The sequence below is a fragment of the Bubalus bubalis genome, chromosome 16 (assembly GCF_019923935.1).
Source record: "Bubalus bubalis isolate 160015118507 breed Murrah chromosome 16, NDDB_SH_1, whole genome shotgun sequence".
NCBI lineage: Eukaryota > Metazoa > Chordata > Mammalia > Artiodactyla > Bovidae > Bubalus > Bubalus bubalis.
This window is the reverse complement of record NC_059172.1, coordinates 5297444-5313317: the sequence shown is the minus strand read 5'-3', so window position 1 is coordinate 5313317 and position 15874 is coordinate 5297444. Positions and strand designations below refer to the sequence as shown.

The 15874-nt window shown below is 39.5% G+C and overlaps 2 pseudogenes; both read right to left on the bottom strand.

Annotated features, from left to right (window-relative positions):
* Positions 1-598: 598 nt before the first annotated feature.
* Positions 599-1713, bottom strand: LOC102400216 (annotated as a pseudogene).
* Positions 1714-14499: 12786 nt separating this feature from the next.
* LOC112579423 lies at positions 14500-15495 on the bottom strand (annotated as a pseudogene).
* Between the last annotated feature and the right edge of the window lie 379 nt (positions 15496-15874).

Here is a 15874-nt window from a genome sequence, read left to right as displayed (position 1 = left end):
CAGAGATCAAACCCAGGTCTCCTTTGTCTTTTGTATTGGCATGTAGGTTCTTTATTGATAGCACCACCTGGAAAGCCTGATATAGAAAAAGAAGCATGATAAGGTCATGATTATCAGTCAGTTCAGTTCAGTTCAGTCACTCAGTTGTGTCCGACTGTTTGCAACCCTATGAATTGCAGTGGTAAAGTATCCACTTGCAGTTTAGGAGATGCAGGTCTGATGCCTGGGTCAGGAAGATCCCCTGCAGAAAGAAATGGCAAACCACTCGAACATTCTTGTCTGGAGAAACCCAAGGACAGAGGAGCCTGGCAGGCTACAGTTCACGGAGTTGCAACAATCCAGCATGACTAAGCATCTAAATCACAGTTACAGAATCAAGCATACTACAGTATCTTAAAACATCAAACAAACTAATATTGTATGTTTAAAATAGTTTAATCACAAAAAGGGAATAATAAAAACAACATGGTTTAATCAGTGTTTCTTCTTTTAAGTATAACATGCTGCATTTACTTGAACTATGGTAATGTTTACAAACATGTTAATAAGCCAATAACCTAGAAAACGCAATGAGAACATTCTGTAAAAAAGATCACAGTTATCTCTGAGGTCTTATGGTCTTTGCCGCTTTCCAGAAGGCCTCTTTGATGTCTTTGTTTTTCAGGCTATAGATGACAGGGTTGAGCAGTGGGTTGATCAATGTGTAGAACAGGGCAGCCACTTTGTCTCTCTTCAGGGAGTAGGTGGAGCTCGGCCTTGAGTACATGAAGAGCAAGGATCCATAGAAGAGTGTGACTGAGACCAGGTGTGAGGAACAGGTGGAGAAGGCCTTGCACTTTCCTGAAGCTGTGCGGATCCTCAGAATAGCAAGAAGGAGGTTGTAATAGGAAATGATGATGACAAGAATGCTCGAGAGGACCGTGAAACCCACGAGACCCAGGAGGACCTGCTCATAGACCTTGGTGTCTGTACATGACATCTTCACCAGTGGCGGTGCATCACAGAAGAAGTGGTCGATCATATTTTTGCCACAGAAACTCAGGCGAAAAGTGTTGGCAGCATGTGCTATGGCATTCAAGAACCCTCCTGTATAGGAGCCAGCAACAAGTCTGGTACAGAGAGAATGAGACATAGAGCTTGAATAAAGTAGTGGGTTACAGATCGCCATGTGGCGGTCATAGGCCATGGCTGCTAGGAGAAAACACTCAGTGTAGGCCACAACACAAGAAAAGAATAGCTGGGCTCCACATTCAGCCAAGGAAAAGCACTTGTCTTCTGAAATACAAGTAGCCAGGATTCTGGGAGTGTACGCAGAGGTGTACCAGAAATCCAAGAAAGACAGATTTCCAATGGAAAAAAAAAAAAAAAACAAAACATAGGTGTGTGCAGGTGGGAATCAATATGAATTAGGATAACCAGGGTCATGTTCCCTGACAAGGTTACCAAATAGACAGTCAGAAATACTCCAAATAGTATTAGTTGCCACTGGGGGTCTGTTGAGAGACCCAGTAAGATGAATTCATTCAGGATGGTGTGATTTCCAACATCCATGTCCACTAGGAGAAAGCTTGATACGATAACAAGAAAAAATTGCTGGTTTTTCTTTTGGAATAAAGAAATAGAGGTATCAATTAACAACTGCTAGGAGGTGTATTAATCTCTTACAATGTCTGTAAAATACTGCATCTTCAGTCTGTCACTGGGGAAGACCACTAGAATTTGGGAAAATAATTGATTTTAGAATTAAGGCTTTCACTTGCTATTTGCTTAATGCAGGGTGAGTATCTGAGTCTCATCAAATGAATGAACAAAATGAGGACACTGACAGGTTGTCTGATTGAGTTAAGCAGATACACAGGAAAATGTCATCCAAACGTCTGGTACATGATGAGTGGTCAAAAATTTTGAGAATTCTGCATGTATTATTCAGAATCTATGTGTCTAGCATGATGCTGATAGTTCAACAAATATCAATACACTGTACTGCTCCTGTCACTGTTAGCACACATAGAAATACACACACACACACACACACACACACTTCACTTTGTTTGGACAGTGTCCTAAATCCTATACTTAACCCACTTAATACTTTCCACAGTTTTTGAGATACTATTATAATCTTCATGTAGTTTAAAAAATGTTTCCAAGGGCCTAGAACTGATCAACAGCAGAGATAGTAGTTGAATCTAGAATTTTCTGTACCAAGACCTCATGTTCTCAACTGTTAAGCCATTGACTTCTCTTATAAGTAAATATATTTTTCTCTTCTTCTTCCAGCTAAGGCAATCCTATAATTCTCTGACAACTTGAATTTCTTTGCCTTCAAAGTGAGAAAAGTATTCTGCACATTTCTCTAGTTCGTGTGAGATTTATAAACATAGTTGAAGCATATTTGGATTCAGTAATGTTGAATATAACAAAGAACCAACATTTTGGTGTCAAAGCCCCATTGAAAAATTATGACTCCTTCCAGGTTTATATCTTGAACTGCCAGAGTTCTCGGAGATTGAACTTGCATCTCTTACATCTCCTGCATTGACAGGCAGATTCTTAACCACTAGCTCCACCTGCACAGCCCCCATAGAGGCAGTGAGAGAAAGCTAAAACTAAGAGAACTGTGATTTACTTTAATGTTAAAATACTCATCTTTGAGGCAAACCAGAGACAATTCTATACCTAGAATGCAAATCCAAATTTTCTACCTCAAGATATTTTGGTTTCACTTAGTGAAGTAGCTTAATCTTTCAATGACTTGTAATCCTAACATTCCCAATGTAGCTGAGGGTTCAGAGAGGATGTCACTTGACTGATGACATGATGGTAAAAGCAAATTTGGAGTCTCGAAGGCCATTCCATTTATTTTCAGTATATAATAGATTTCTTCTCATTAATACCCAAAGCACAGACACTTTAGTCATATATCCTAGGTTCTGTAAACTTGTTTTAACGTAAATTTTTATAATCCTCCCTCTTACCACTTCTCTTCATCTATTAGAACTTCAACCAAAGTGTATTACTTACATGATTGATTCCCATACATCCTGGGAGCTTCACAGTTATAGTGCCATTGTTATTCAGTTGTACAATACAACTTTCTAAATATACTCAAACTTAATAGAATTATCTTGGGTGGAGTTTTTGGTTATTATATTCAGTTCAGTTGCTCAGTCGTGTCCAATTCTTTGTGACCCCATGGACCACAGCATGCCAGGCCTCCCTGTCCCTCACCAACTCCCAGAGTTTACTCAAATTCATGTCCATAGAGTCAGTGATGCCATCCAGCCATCCCATCCTCTGTCATCCCTGTCTCCTCCTGCCTTCAATCTTTCCCAGCATCACAGTCTTTTCAAATGAGTCAGTTCTTCAACATTAAGTGGTCAAAGTACTGGAGTTTCAGCTTCAGCATCAGTCCTTCCAATGAATATTCAGGACTGATTTCCTCTAGGATGGACTGCTTGGATTTCCTTGCAGTCCAAGGGACTCTCAAGAGTCTTCTCCAACACCACAGTTCAAAAGCATCAATTCTTTGGTGCTCAGCTTTCTTTATATTGATAATGTATAAAAGGATGCATTATAGGTTCTTCCCTTTAAGTCCAGTGGCTAAGACTCAACTCTCCCAATGCAAGAGGCCCAGGTTCAATCCCTGTTCAGGAAACTAGATCCCCCATGCTGCAACTAAGAGTTGGCATGCTGCAGCTAATAGATCCTGCATGCTACAACAAACATCAAAGAAGTCTTGCAATGAAACTAAGACTTGATGCAGCCAAAAAAATTTAATAAACATAAATATTAAAGGAAGAAAAAGTAAAACAATGCAAAAAATAAATGATTAAGAAGGCTACAGACACCATCTCGTTACTATAAATTTTCTATGCTACACTATCACTTGACTGAAGAATAAAAAATATCTGAGACTTATTAAGCTCATTTAAAAAAAGTTTACATCAGAGTACAGTTCATTTACAATGTTGTGTTAGTTTCAGGTGTACAGTAAAGGAAATTCATTACATATATCTCCACTGTTTCTTAGATTCCTTTCCCATAGGCCACTGTAGAGTATTGACTAGGGTTTCCTGTGCTCTACAGCCTGTTCTTATTATTTATAGATTTTATGTGTAGCGTGGTATGCATGCATGCTCAGTCCCGTCCAGTTCTTTGTGACCCTATGAACTACAGTCCACCAGACTCCTCTGTCCATGAGATTTTCCAGCAAGAATACTGGAGTAGTTTGCCATTTCCTCCTTCAGGGGATCTTCCCTACCTAGGGATCAAACCCAAGTCTTTTACATCTCCTGCATTGGCGGGAGGATTCTTTACCACTAGCACCACCTGGGAAGCACCTAGATTCATCCATGTGGCTGTAAATGCTATTATTTTATTATTTTTATGATTGAATAATATTCTACATGTACCACCATAAACATAATATTCATTTTTAAAAGAATATAATTTGGGGAACAAAACTAAAATATCTGCACAGACCAATTACTACTCTTCTATGACTGCCCTCTAGAGAGGAATATAACTAAAAAAAAAAAAAAAAGTTCAGGTCTATGCCGAAAGTTTTCCCAGAAGAAGAGATATTTATATGATCCTGTAAAATGAATCCAATTCTGGCCCCTTGTCAAGAGTAATGTGAGAGAGGAGAGGATTTTCATGACAAGAAAAAACATATCAGATCCTTAACATGAGAGTCTGGTGAGCTAAGAAAGTAAGAATGGTCAACTTGGACTCTGGGAGAGGGAGAGGGTGGGATGATTTGGAAGAATGACATTTAAACATATATAATATCATATATGAAATGAATCGCCACTCCAGGTTTGATGCATGATACAGGATGCTCGGGGCTGGTGCACTGGGATGACCCAGATGGATGGTATGGGGAGGGAGATAGGAGGGGGGGTTCAGGATGGGAAACACGTGTATACCCGTGGTGGATTCATGTTGATGTATGGCAAAACCAATACAATATTGTAAAGTAATTAGACTCCAATTAAAATAAATAAATTTATATTAAAAAAAAAGAAAGGGGTGGAGAGAGAAATCAGGAATGAGTCGTAAAAGTTATCCATTCACTAAGCTTACTGGAAGTCATATTGGGAATTGAGGTCTTGAAACCAACACAAATGGGAACACTGCCACCATGAGGAAGTAACGTGGTCAGATGTATATTTTCAAGGTTCATTTTAACTGCAAATCAGAGCATGGACTGAAAGAGAGGAAACGTTCCCTCTAAACGGAAATTTCTCTGAAATCCTTAGTTCTTTATTCCCTGCTGAGGCTATCCTAGGATAAAAGTAGGAAAGAGGCACTAAGAAGTCTTGGGGAAATTACTATGGCTTGCATAAACTGGGAACTTACAGGAACAAACAAACTCAATGACTCTCAGTTTCAATTCCTCTTCTAACCAGGAATGTGTACTAATATAGCAACTTAACCTCCAAAGACTAGGAAAGTCTTAAAGACAAGATCTTTTCAAGTTATTAGTTAACAGTGGAAGCATTTTTTCTATATTTTTACACAAGAAACTCCAAAATCTTGGAAAGAGTCAATAAAAAAATTTGGTGGAACTTTTAGGACATTTTATTAAAAGACCAAATCATGTAGTCATCATTCTGAGATCACAGATTAATCATATTATACGTTGTGCGTGTGTGCAGTGTGCTAAGTCTCTTCAGTCTGGCTCTTTGAGATGCTATGGACTGTAGCCCACGAAATGAACTCTCTAACGGGCTTCCCTGGTGGTTCAGATGGTAAAGAACTCACCTTCAATGCAGAAGACCAGGGGTCAGTCTCTAAAATAGAGAGGTAAATTAACCACAAACCAATGATCTATGTAATTAATATTTTAATGACTTTTTAAAAATTGATTTCATGAAATCAAGAGTAGATTCTCTTATTCTACCCTTTGATCTGGGATGATCTTGTGGTTTGCACTAACAAATAGTTTGCCACATTGGCAGCACCATGTAGATATTAAGCACTGATCTCAAGAAACACTGGGGCTTCCCTAGTGGCTCAGACAGTAAAGCATCCACCTGCTATGCAGGAGACCCAGGTTCGATCCCTGGGTCAGAAAGATCCCCTGGAGAAGGGAAGGCTACCCACTCCATCATTCTTGCCTGAAGAGTTCCATGAACACAGGAGCCTGGCAAGCTACAGTCCATGGGGTCACAAAGAGTCAGACATGACTGAGCGACACACATGCAAGACACATTACCTGCTTCTATTCTCACTTTTAAAATTCTGACACCACCATATAAATAAGCCTCAGTTAGATTGCTGAAAGATGAGACATCTGGTTATATTCTCTTTTGGACCTCCTTTCTCACAGTAAGCTGGACCCCAGTCATATGAGCGAGTCTTCCTCACCTAGCCCTCGCTGACATAACAGCTGAGCAGAGACCATCAGCAAGCCTAGTTGGCAACAGACAGGGCTGGCATAGTCAGCCTTGCATAGCTGCACAGTTGGAATGGCACCTGAGTTCAAATCCTGATTGGGTCCCTTGGTGGGTCTGTAATCGTGAGCAAGTCTTTTAATAACCTCCAACCCACACTTTTTCATGTTTAAGAAATGAGAAAAATATCAATGATATGTACACAAAAGTGTCACCAGAAAATATCATACAGTAACAGATATTTTCATTCTGAGAAAAATGAGTAATGCTTGACTTATCTTTTAAATCTGACCTCAAAAAAAAAAAAACAATGTGGCTAAGTTCCCACAAGGAAACCATTTAAGCCAGAATAGTGGTGTCCCCCAAAATCTTTCTAAAACCCAGAAAAGTAATATATACATATTTGCCTACTCACATGCACTCATCAAAGGATTGGCAGGCTTTGAAACGCACATTTTAGCGCCTTGACTTGATAGGGGCAGAGCCTGATGCTAATCACCTATGTGTGTGTCTGTGTGATTGTTTTTCCTTTTTGTTTCTTTTTTATGGAGGTAGAGCTGGTTTGCAGTACTGTGTTAGTTTCAGGTGTATAGCACAGTAATTCAGTTATCTTTCTGCCTATATTTCAATGTTATTACAAGATATAATTTCCTGTTCTGCACAGTGAATCCTTTTGCTTACCTATTAGGACTATGGGATCAACAGATACAAACATGTGTGCTTTTAAGAATGCCAGTATCCTCCCTGGAGCACAATTCCACCTCAGGAAAAATTAGTTTATCCTTTTCCAGCATTCAGTTCCTAAGATACCATTTATTAACATCCGTTATAGAATCTATCATAAAGATAAGAGTAGAAAGGCTGTCTACATCATGTATAAGAACAGATTAGAGTTAGTCCTCAGTCATGTCTGACTCTTTTGTGACCCCATGGACAGTAGCCCATCAGATTCCTCTGTTCATGGAATTCTCCAGGCAAGAATACTAGAATGGGTTGCCATTCCCTTCTCCAGAAGAACAGATTAACAATCCTTAAATATGCATGTAGTTTTGGATACATGGGCCATTCTCACCATCTGGATTGAAGAGAGAGATGCGATGCACCACAGAAAAAGAGCACTCTTCTTTTCAGTTTAAGATTCTCACATTCTTGTTTCCCTAAAAATCAATCGTTGAGCTTGCTTATTCTAATTACCACTTCCTGGTTCTTTACCTGACTTGGATTAAATCTGTAGACTCGTGGATCTCTTTGAGAACACATTAAAAGGACAATCATCTTCTTCCCAGCATCCAAAATTTCCTGTGTTTAAATAAACAACAACTGGGAGCTGACTGTGGCTCAGACCATGAAGCCCTTATTGTCGAATTCAGACTTAAGCTGAAGAAAGTAGGGAAAACCACTAGACCATTCAGGTATGACGCAAATCAAATCCCTTACGATTATACAGTGGAAGTGAGAAACAGATTCAAGGGTTTAGATCTGATAGACAGAGTACCTGAAGAACTATGGACAAAGGTTTGTGACATTGTAAAGGAGGCAGTGATCAAGACCATCCCCAAGAAAAGGAAACACAAAAAGATAAAATGGTTGTCTGAGGAGGCCTTACAAATAGCTATGAAAAGAAGAGAAGCAAAAGACAATAGGGAAAAGGATATATATTCCCATGTGAATGCAGAGTTCCAAAGAATAGCAAGGAGAGCTAAGAAAGCCTTCCTCAGTAATCAATGCAAAGAAATAGAGGAAAACAATAGAATGGGAAAGACTAGAGATCTCTTCAAGACAATTAGAGATACCAAGGGAATATTTCATGCAAAGATGGCCACATAAAGGACAGAAATGGTATGAACCTAACAGAATCAGAAGATATTAAGAAGAGGTGGCAAGAATACACAGAACTGTACAAAAAAGATCTTCACGACCCAGATAATCATGATGGTGTGATCACTCACCTAGAGCCAGACATTCTGGAATGTGAAGTCAAGTGGGCCTTAGGAAAGATCAGTACGAACAAAGCTAGTGGAGGTGATGGAATTCCAGTTGAGCTATTTCAAATCCTAAAAGATGATGCTGTAAAAGTGCTGCACTCAATATGCCAGGAAATTTGGAAAACTCAGCAGTGGTCACAGGATTGGAAAAGGTCAGTTTTTATTCCAATTCCTAAGAAAGGCAATGCCAAAGAAAGTTCATACTATTGCACAACTACACTCATCTCACAATGCTATCAAAGTAATGCTCACAATTCCCCAAACCAGGCTTCAACAGTACATGGACTGTTAACTTGCAGATGTTCAAGTTGGATTTAGAAAAGGCAGAGGAACCAGAGATCAAAATGCCAACATCCACTGGATCATCAAAAAAGCAAGAGAGTTCCAGAAAAACATCTACTTCTGCTTTATTGACTATGCCAAAGCCTTTGACTGTGTGGATCACAAAAAACTGTGAAAAATTCTTAAAGAGATGGGAATACCAGATCAACTCACCCGCCTCCTAAGAAATCTGTATGCAGGTCAATAAAGTAACAGTTAGAACTAAAAATGAGGAAAACAGACTGGTTCCAAACTGCGAAAGGAGTATGTCAAGGATGTATATTGTTACTTTGCTTATTCAACTAATATGCAGATTATATCATGTGAAATTCTGGGTTGGATGAAGCGCACGCTGGAATCAAGATTTCTAGGAGAAATATCAGTAACCTCAGATATGCAGATGACACCACCCCTTATAGCAGAAAGATAAGAACTAAAGAGCCTCTTGGTGAAAGTGAAAGAGGAGAGTAAAAAGTTGGCTTAGAACTCAACCTTCAGAAAACTGAAATAATGACATCTGATCCCATCTCTTCATTGAAAATAGATGGGGAAACAATGGAATCAATGAGGGACTGTTTTTTTTGCAGGGGGTGGGGGGCCTCCAAATTCACTGCAGATAGTGGCTGCAGCCATAAAATTAAAAAAACACTTGCTTCTTTGAAGAAAGGCTATGACCAACCTTGATAGCAAGCTAAAAAGCAGGGATATTACTTTGCCAGCAAAGGTCCATAGAGTCAAAGCTATGGTTTTTCCAGTAGTCATGTATGGATGTGAGAGTTGGACTATAAAGCTGAGCACTGAAGAATTGATGCCTTTGAACTGTGGTGTTGGAGAAGACCCTTGAGAGCCCCTTGGACTGCAAGAAGACCCAACCAGTCCCTCTTAAAGGAAATCAGTCTTGAATATTCATTGGAAGGACTGATGTTAAAGCTGAAACTCTAATACTTTGGCTACTTTATGTGAAAAACTGACTCATTGGAAAATACCCTGGTGCTGGGAAAGATTGAAGGCAGGAGGAGAAGGGGAAGACAGAGGATGAGATGCTTGGATGGCATCACTGATTTTATGGACATGACTTTGAGCAAGCTTCAGGAGTTGGTGATGGATGGGGAAGGCTACTGTGCTGCAGTCCATGAGGTCTCAAAGAGTCAGACACAACTGAGAGACTGAATTGAACTAAAACAATCAAAAGTTTTGAGAGATGAAAAATCCCTAGATATCTATTCGTTGATTCAGTAGTTATGATTCTTAGGTTAAAAACTCAATTCCTAAAAGATTCCTAAGTTCTTTGCAATGCTAATATTCTATAATTATGAGATGAGTGATAAATACTTTGAACTTCACATGTTTACAGCTGAATTCCTAGCTCTCACTCCCCCAAACAGGTTGAACTACTCATTTCTCTTATTATTAGTAAATTCTACTGAAGCCACACATTTGGAATCAACCTACTCTCCTTCTCTCCTGCCTCCTCTTCACAATTCCAAGGAATCCTCATGTCCCTGCCTTCAAAACATTCCCTGAATCTGAGCCCTTTTCACCATCTCCACTGGCAGCATCTTGGCCAAACTACTACCATTTTTGCCAAACATATTGCAAAATCCTTCAAACTGGTCTACACATTTGTTCCTCTATAGTTTATTTTCAATGTATCAGTCAGTATTTTTGTTTACAAAAATAAGGGAATTCATGTAACTCTTGTTCTAAAAAAAAAAAAAAAAAAAAACCCTACAAATTTACTAATTTATTTAAAGTTAAAGTCAAAGTCTGTGCAGTGGCCCTAATGTCCTTCACAAGCAGGCCCTCCATTACCTACAGATCCTTACCTTCTACGACTCACTCCTCCTTTATTTCTGTTTCAACCTCATAGACTTTCTCAATGTTTCTTAAGAATAGCAGCTCAGACCAGCATCAGATATATTGGATCTATCTGTTCCCAGTGTGAACACTATTCCCCAGATGTTTTCAAGACCTACACTCTCATCTTCTTTAAGTTTCTATCAAATGACACTTTCTGGCATTTCTGCCCATCCTCATCAATCTATTTCAAATTTTATATTCCCTTCCCATCAACAACCCCCTTCCTTCTTATTCTGCTCAGATCCTGCCCTTTTTCCCCAGACATAAGATTCTGATGCTGGGAAAGACTGAAAGCCAAAAGGAGAAGGGGACGGCAGAGGTTGAAATGGCTAGATAGCATCATTGGCTCAATGGACATGGATCTGAGAAAACTCTGGGAGACAGGGGAGGACCTGGGAGTCTGGAATGCTGCAGTCCATGGGGTCATTTACAGAGTCAGTCAGTCACTGGACAACAACTGCAATCCTCTCCTTTTGCTTAAGTTTATTGCCCCTCTTTCTTCACCAGAATGTAACAACGCAGGTCAGAAAGACTTTTCTGTTTTGCTTACTGCTGTATTCCAAAGTATAGAACAGTTCTTAGCATGTAATTGACTCTGAATAAATATTTCTAAAATTAATTACTGAGTAATTACCTTTATAATTTAAAGATGTCTCCTTTCTAACCTTGCTCAAACTCCCCAGGACACATCTTCCCTCAAGTGGTCAGTGTATTATGTCACATGAAAAGGAAAAGTAAATAAAGAGAAGATTCATAACCACCAAGAGGGACTAAAATAATTTCTGAATTTGAGATAAATTGCAATTAAAAAATGAATAAAATAGCAACAAAGAAAATGTCAGAGCCAGTCCTGTTGAGCCTCCCACATAAAAGGACTTCATATGTTGTGTGATCCCTGAAGCACCTCTGTCCCTTTCTCCCTTCACTGGAGCACTTAAAATTCGAGGGAAGAATACATCCTTCTAGCACCAGAAAATGAGGACCAAGAAGGAAAATAACACACACTAGTTGTTTGAACAGCACAGCATTCTCAGAACCACTAGAGTCAAAAAAGCATGTCTTTTTTTGCCTCTTATTTTCTGTACTGTGTACATGAATATATGATGACCCAGCATAGCTATCAGACTGAATTAGAACTCTAAATGAGGGTTACATATAACACGAACGAAATTCAAGTTAGAAGACTCATGTGTGTGTGTGTGTGTGTGTGTGTGTGTGTGTGTTTGCATAAGAATGACCCTTTGAGAGCCAGGCCAGACTCTGTCTGAGGTCACAGAAAGCCAGAGCACTTAGCTGCCCCTGACCCTGGTTGCTTACCCTTGATCAGGAAAGACACTCCTGGAAGCGACACCCTCTTCCCTCTCTTCTGATGCTTTGGGGAGCTGTGTTAGATCTAATATAAGTGTTTCCTCAATGGTCCATTGGGACTTCTTCTGCAGAGCATCCCAGAAATATGTGCCTCCCTCTCCAAAGACACAATCGGAGCTCATTTGGAGCATGGGGATAATATATTAATTAGGATATGGTAAAATGAGGAGCATTTCATTAAAAGTCCACTTTCAAAATGAATATGTCAAATGTAATCATAACTGTCTGTGATTGTGTGTGTGGGCTTCCCAGGTGGCGCTAGGGTAAAGAACCTGCCTGCCAATGCAGGAGACTTGGAGGCATAGTTTCAGTCCCTGTGTTGGGAAGATTACCTGGAGAGGGGCATGGCAACCCACAGTATTCTTGCCTGGAGCATCACACGGACAGAGGAGCCTGGCAGGCTATGGTCCATAGGGTTGAAGAGATGGACACGACTGAATTGACTAGGCACACACAGCATTTGGGTGATAAAAAAACAAACAAACAAACAAACAAAAACAAAAAAAACCCTCTCCAAATTGTACTAATTGGACTTTTCTAGATATTATCATGTGATTCATCGTGTTTTTCCCTCTCCTGTGTTTCACTATCTGTCCAGGCTACACTTCCTTGTCTCATTCATCAGGAAACACTACCCATTCTTGGAGCCATGGCTTGAATCACAACTCACTAAAATTCATATATTGAAGATGTAACTTTCAGTAAATTCAAATGTGACTGAATTTGGAGATAGAGCCTTTATAAAGGAAATTCAGTTAAAATGAGATGGTTAGAATGAAGCTTAATGCAATCTGACTGGTATCTTTATAAAAACAAACAAAATGGAAACAGGAAAAGAGATACCAGGGATCTTTTGCGCACGAGCGCACACACACACACACACACACACACAGATCCAAGCCAGGAGAAAGTAAGAAAGTGACCAAGTGCCAGCAAAGGAAAAAGACGTCAGAACAAACCAACCATGCTGGCTCATTGATCTTGGCCTTTCAGCCTCCAGAGTTGTGAGAAATATATTTCAATTGTTTATGACAGTCAGTCTCTGGTATTTTGATATGGCAGCCCTGACAAACTCTAAATCCTCTCTTGGATGTAAAGCTTTTGAAATCTTTTTACCTCCCTAATTATCTATCTTTATCTCCTTCTCCATTTCTGTTTCATAGAGCAGCTCTTCTTTTGCCCTTCATTCTTTTATTTCTTTGGGAAAATATTATTTTATTGGAAGCTTGCCATGACTCTAAATATAGTTGTTCTTTCCTATATATGCTGTCAAGGAAATCTTTGTTTCACAGTAAGCAAAAATATGAAAATCAGAAAAGAAAAATAAATTTATTTTGAATGGCATTTTACAGCAGATATTGTACTTACGAACTTTCAACTAGCACTAACTCATAACAAATGAATAAGTACCTCTGGAATCAAAAAATCTGTGTTTGCATTCTTTTTTCTTACCTATGGTTTATCTGATTGGAACCAAGAGATTTCATCCATCTAGTCATGACAGTGATTGCATAACCAATATATTATTCTATATTAGATCATAATATTATACTTACAATTAATTAATAAGCTGTCAACTGTAATTAAAAAAAAAACCCTCAGAATTCCAGTAATACTATAGACTCTGTTCTGAGCTAGCATGCCTAGTAGTTTTTCCAATTGCCACAGACTGATTTATTTTAAAAAATATTCAAGAACATCAGTGCTGACTTAAAAAGACAAATACAGGCTGGTATTTCTACATTATTCAGTGATTTTATCTTTTCTTAATTTATTTATTTCTGAGATTTACAGACTTTTATTAATAAAATAGAAACTAATCTGCAAAACACAAAACAAGCCAAAAAAAAAAAAAAAAGAAAAACCACTTTGTTTACCAAGTTCAGTTCAGTTCAGTCCAGTCGCTCAGTTGTGTCCTACTCTTTGTGACCCCAGGAATCGCAGCACGCCAGGCCTCCCTGTCTATCACCAACTCCCAGAGTTCACTCAAACTCATGTCCATCGAGTCAGTGATGCCATCCAGCCATCTCATTCTCTGTCGTCCCCTTCTCCTGCCCCCAATCCCTCCCAGCATCAGAGTCTTTTCCAATGAGTCAACTCTTCCCATCAGGTGGCCAAAGTATTGGAGTTTCAGCTTCAGCATCAGGCCTTCCAATGAACACCCAGGACTGATTTTCTTTAGGATGGACTGGTTGGATCTCCTTGCAGTCCAAGGGACTCTCAAGTATCTTCTCCCATGGCAAACCACTTCAGTATTCTTGCCTTGAGAACCCCATGAACAGTATGAAAAGGCAAAATGATAGGATATTGAAAAAGGAACTCCCCAGGTTGGTAGGTTTCCAATATGCTACTGGAGATCAGAGGAGAAATAACTCCAGAAAGAATGAAGGGATGGAGCCAAAGCAAAAACAATACCCAGTTGTGGATGTGACTGGTGATAGAAGCAAGGTCTGATGCTGTAAAGAGCAATATTGCATAGGAACCTGGAATGTTAGGTCCATGAATCAAGGCAAATTGGAAGTGGTCAAACAGGAGATGGCAAGAGTGAACGTCAACATTCTAGGAATCAGCGAACTGCAATGGACTGGAATGGGTGAATTTAACTCAGATGACCATTATACCTACTGTTTACCAAAGCCTTTGCTAAAGAAACTTTGCTCTATCTAACATTTTCCTCAAGGCATCTTTAACATCTTTATTTCTTAAGCTATAGATCAAGGGATTCAACAAGGGAATCACCACTGTGTAGAACACAGACACCAATTTATCCCTCTCCAGGGCATAGTTCGTGCTTGGCTGGGAGTAAATGAAGAGAACTGACCCATAGTACAAGGTGACAGCTTTCAGGTGAGAGCCACAGGTGGAGAAGGCCTTCAAGCGGCCTTGGGTGGAGCGGATCTTCAAGACGGCAGCAATGATGAAGAAATAGGAGGCAAGGATAAGCACGGCAGGAGTGATGACGTTGGAGGCAAGTATGAAATACAGCACAGCTTGGTAGCTTTCCTTCATATCACAGGCCAACTTGACAAGGGGGGGCAGGTCACAGAAGAAATCATCAATGACGTTGTTCCCACAGAAGCTGGTGATGATGGCTGAGTTCACAAAGCCACTAAAGTAGGAAGCCGCAACAAGACTGGCACATAAACCTGGGGACATGGCCTGGGAGTAAAACAACGGGTGAGAGATGGCCACATGGCGGTCATAAGCCATGGCAGCAACAGGTAACACTTGTTGTAGGCCAGTCCAGCGGAGAAGAAGAACTGAGCTAGGCAGCCAGCAAAAGAGATGTGCTTGTCATCAGAGATGCAGGTCATCAGGATTTGGGGGGCATAGACGGAAGCATACCAGAGATCCAGGAATGAAAGATTCCCAGTGAAGAAATACATGGGTGTGTGGAGCCGAGAATCAGCACAGATCAGAGAAACCAGGGTGATGTTCCCTAAAAGACTGCTGATATATATGATGAGGAAGATATAAAAGAGAGCTCTCTGTAAACACAGGTCTGTCGTAAATCCAAAAAGTATGAACTAATTCACTGTGGTATAATTTTTTTCATCCATTGCGTCTGAGATTTTTTTCATTCCTTTCTGTAAAAAAATGATCAATATGTCATGATTTAAGGTATTGATGTTATCAGCTTCCCCATTATATGTCATTTTAGATTGTTTAAATACTCAACTGATGCATATACCATGTTCATTAAAAAAAAATTGTTTATGCTGAACTGGAAATTATTCCTGTTAGAAAACTGTGAAATCTTTCTATGCTGCCTTGAAAGACCATATTATGAACATAATATAGTTTGTCACTATACATTTTTTTCTAATCATTCTCCTTTTGAGAGATGGTAATTTGTTCATCTTCTTTTCTGTTTGCAGCTAGAGTGATTGGGGAGTACGTGGAAGACATAAAAAAGGGAGTTTGCATTTGAGCTCTTAA